The 4807-nt window shown below is 39.4% G+C and overlaps 1 long non-coding RNA gene across 1 annotated transcript; it reads left to right on the top strand.

The window, feature by feature from the left end:
* The first annotated feature begins 2211 nt into the window (after positions 1 to 2211).
* LOC117329910 lies at positions 2212 to 4003 on the top strand. The gene is made up of 2 exons (XR_004533287.1): positions 2212 to 2370; positions 2451 to 4003. It is a non-coding gene; the product is annotated as an uncharacterized LOC117329910 (long non-coding RNA).
* The last annotated feature ends 804 nt before the right edge of the window (positions 4004 to 4807 follow it).

Here is a 4807-nt window from a genome sequence, read left to right as displayed (position 1 = left end):
AAAACAACCACCATTCGAATCTATGACGTTTTGATTGCCCAGGGAGTTAACCAAGTATGTTTCCACGTCATGATCGGACCTTCAACAAACGGGTTATTACACACCTGACTCTAAAGATGGAATTTGCCTTCTCCAACAGCGGATACTGCAGTAACAATGGAAGGAAGATAGAAGTCAGTCGCTTTGATTCGTCTATAGCTACACTATAATGACGGCCCTTTTCAGGACCACCAAAAACACTCGAAAAACATCCAGCACTCGAATTTATGCAATAAAAACAACTATTATATATTTATTGCAAATGTTTATATATATAAAAACAATATATCAATTACCGAGTCGGTATCTATAATTGGGATAATTACGTCCACACATTACAGTTTCTGTAATGGCCGCCTTCCATAACATGATGCGCAGGGATTCGAAATTCTATCAATACTCAAGGTTCATATTTGAAATTTCTTAAAACGTATGAGTTTTCTTCTGCTTGGGGATATAATGAAATATATGAGATATGTTCAGTGGCAAATGTTGTTGTGAACGTGAATTTTGGCGACTTTGAAAATTGACATAAATTCCACACATAGTTTCTGTAATAGCCGCCTTCCATAACATGATGCGCGGGGTTCGAAATTCTATCAATACTCGAGGTTCATATTTGAAATTTGTTTAAACGTCTGAATTTTCTTCTGCTTGAGAGTATAATGAAAATCAAGTATGTAACTGTTGTATTTGTACTTATATTTGGGAACGTTATTTCAACACTGAAGCTCGTACTTTGGAACGACTTCCTAAAAACAGGTTGTTGTGTCAAATTCGAATAATTCAAAGTTGTGATAAACGTTGTCCCGAATCCCTTTTGCCAACACCAAATCTTGATATTCTATATAAAAAGTGTTGCGTTGACAATTAAATACAAGTCCCCGTGGGGTTTACACAGGTCGACAAAGAGACACGACCGCCCATCTTACAAATTCTATGGTACGATTAAATACATTGGATACAAAATATCCGGGTTAGTAGTTGGACACTTATTTCTTTGTATATATATTGTTTGATAACATATACAACAAATGGAAGGGTTTTGCTTTAATAGCTGTTAAACGCAGTGTGTTGATAGGATATATCTTACCTGAAGACACCCGTTAATGGATAGGATCGTCGATCTGCTCCAGGTAAGCTAATGAATATAACTGCATATAGATATACTGCTGATGACTATTTTATTGATTAATGAGATGTACGTTTCTATTCTCGAACCCACTTGAAAATATGATGAAGAACAACGTCATTCTACCTGGGTCATGGAATACCTGAAAGAGAAGATTGAAACAGTTAATATAAACGTTGAATACTTTACCTGCTACTGTACGTACGTCATCTCCGATACGTCCCGGGTAAGTATAAATAACAAAATGCAATATACTGGCGATATAACAATTTAATTGTATCATTAAACATGTTTATCAATCATCACATGTGGTGACGGTTTCTTGAACACGTAATACAGCAACGGCGATACTTCTCAGTTATGGATATCTGAAACAGGAAGATTGACACAGTTAATACACAGTGATTACATATGGATCCCGCCCGGGTCAAGTATTATAAATAAATAACAAAATACGATGTACAGTAGTCAACGTAACCGGTTTATTGCTTCAATACACTTTCTCATATGAACACTTCACATTATACGGGGTAAATCATAACATGGGTATTTTTTGGCAACACCACCGCCGTATTACCGAAAACAAGTACATCAAATATCACGACAATATCAGTCGATCTCGGAGCAAGTAAACGGAATAGGTGGGTTGTGATTAATTACAGGCGTAATTACAATAGATAACGATTGATCAGGGGTAAAGAATAACGTCCAAATCCGAGAGCAATAAATGTTGCTTCCAGTAATATTTCCCGTTTGCAAGAACACGTATTTCTACCGTACGATACACGAGGTCGCGCGCGGTGTTGGACGTTTCATCGATCGATCGGTACAGGTAATCCTATACTACTTGTCGAGTGCGCTGATGCGTAACGATCCACGGCACTCTGAATTTAAAAACGGCATACTGAATTTAAAAACGACACACTGAGAATACTCAATTATACTTAAAATACTCACGCCACGTTGAAAACGCTCACTTTCACTGAAAAATTCAAACTCGCGCGAGTAAATTCAAGGTTTTAGGGTTACCAGTGATTAGGTCAGTGACTTTGTGGAGTACGACACTGTAATGACACTAGGTCGGTGACTTTGGGGAGTACGACACTATAATGACATTAGGTCGGTGACTTTGAGGAGTACGACACTATAATGACATTAGGTCAGTGACTTTGAGGAGTACGACACTATAATGACATTAGGTCGGTGACTTTGAGGAGTAATACGCTATAGTGGCATTAGTTCGGTGACTTTGAGGAGTACGACACTATAATGACATTAGGTCGGTGACTTTGAGGAGTACGACACTATAATGACATTAGGTCAGTGACTTTGAGGAGTAAGACGCTATAATGACATTAGGTCAGTGACTTTGAGGAGTACGACACTGTAATGACATTAGGTCGGTGACTTTGAGGAGTACGACACTGTAATGACATTAGGTCGGTGACTTTGAGGAGTACGACACTATAATGACATTAGGTCGGTGACTTTGAGGAGTACGACACTATAATGACATTAGGTCGGTGACTTTGAGGAGTAAGACACTGTAATGACATTAGGTCGGTGACTTTGAGGAGTACGACACTATAATGACATTAGGTCGGTGACTTTGAGGAGTACGACACTATAATGACATTAGGTCGGTGACTTTGAGGAGTACGACACTGTAATGACATTAGGTCGGTGACTTTGAGGAGTACGACACTGTAATGACATTAGGTCGGTGACTTTGAGGAGTACGACACTATAATGACATTAGTTCGGTGACTTTGAGGAGTACGACACTATAATGACATTAGGTCGGTGACTTTGAGGAGTACGACACTGTAATGACATTAGGTCAGTGACTTTGAGGAGTACGACACTGTAATGACATTAGGTCGGTGACTTTGAGGAGTAAGATGCTATAATGACATTAGGTCGGTGACTTTGAGGAGTACGACACTGTTATGACACTAGATCAGTGACTTTGAGGAGTACGACACTATAATGACATTAGGTCGGTGACTTTGAGGAGTACGACACTGTTATGACACTAGGTCAGTGACTTTGGGGAGTATGACACTATAATGACATTAGGTCGGTGACTTTGAGGAGTACGACACTGTAATGACATTAGGTCGGTGACTTTGAGGAGTACGACACTATAATGACATCAGGTCGGTGACTTTGAGGAGTACGACACTGTAATGACATTAGGTCAGTGACTTTGAGGAGTACGACACTAAAATGACATTAGGTCGGTGACTTTGAGGAGTACAACACTATAATGACATTAGGTCGGTGACTTTGAGGAGTACGACACTATAATGACATTAGGTCGGTGACTTTGAGGAGTACGACACTAAAATGACACTAGGTCAGTGACTTTGAGGAGTACGACACTATAATGGCATTAGTTCGGTGACTTTGAGGAGTACGACACTATAATGACATTAGGTCAGTGACTTTGAGGAGTACGACACTGTAATGACATTAGGTCAGTGACTTTGAGGAGTACGACACTGTAATGACATTAGGTCAGTGACTTTGAGGAGTACGACACTGTAATGACATTAGGTCGGTGACTTTGAGGAGTACGACACTATAATGACATTAGGTCAGTGACTTTGAGGAGTACGACACTATAATGACATTAGGTCACTGACTGAGTACGGTATGACAATGTTATGTAGGTCACTACATTTTCCCCAACTTCCCAAATTTTAGCTACAGGTCGAGGTTTTGTATCAGTTGAACAAAAATATGGAGATGTATATAGTGTTTGAAATGTGATTATCAGGAATGTGACATTAAGCAATGTAACATTAAATGGAATATTTTAAATGTAAATTGTATAGTTTTCTTAGATGCAGTTCAGGTTTAAGTTACAAATATATTGGGCCCTGTATCAGAGATACAGGTTCCCTATAGTAATCACTCTGTTTGTCCTTTTTCACTGATAACCATTTTGTTGTGACATTATGAATCAAAATCGGTCCGAGTTAAAGTTAAAGGTTTAAGTCAGCTGACCAAAGGTCAAGGTCACTGGTTTATAGTTTGTTGAGTTTATTGTCCTGGGACAGGAGAGGGGAGGCCGTCTCCGACCATTCAGAGCCATTAGGGTAATATGTCTTATTGAAGTTACCATTTCTTAGCTTCTCAAAAAACAAAAAAACCACCACAGGTAGGAAACACCGAACCACTCGCCTCAGATCTTTAACCGAGGTTATATGTGGCCGACTCACCTCAGATCTTTAACCGAGGTTATATGTGGCCGACTCACCTCAGATCTTTAACCGAGGTTATATGTGGCCGACTCACCTCAGATCTTTAACCGAGGTTATATGTGGCCGACTCACCTCAGATCTTTAACCGAGGTTATATGTGGCAGACTCACCTCAGATCTTTAACCAAGGTTATATGTGGCTGACGCTTTAACCAACTGAGCTATTACAGCCCCTGACTTGACTAAGGTCAAGGTCATTTGGGTCAAAAAGTAAAAAACAGTGGGTCTCTGACTACGAGTGTGGCTCTCGATTCGTGTGGTCTTCAAATAAAACAAATCAAAATTAACAAATGAATATTGCGCCAGAATTTACATTTCTGTTAACATGTTAGCCCAGTAAATATGGAGGTGGAAGGAAACAAGAGTCA

Source organism: Pecten maximus, chromosome 6 (assembly GCF_902652985.1).
Source record: "Pecten maximus chromosome 6, xPecMax1.1, whole genome shotgun sequence".
NCBI classification, from domain to species: Eukaryota; Metazoa; Mollusca; class Bivalvia; order Pectinida; family Pectinidae; genus Pecten; species Pecten maximus.
This window is presented reverse-complemented; position numbering and strand designations above follow the sequence as displayed.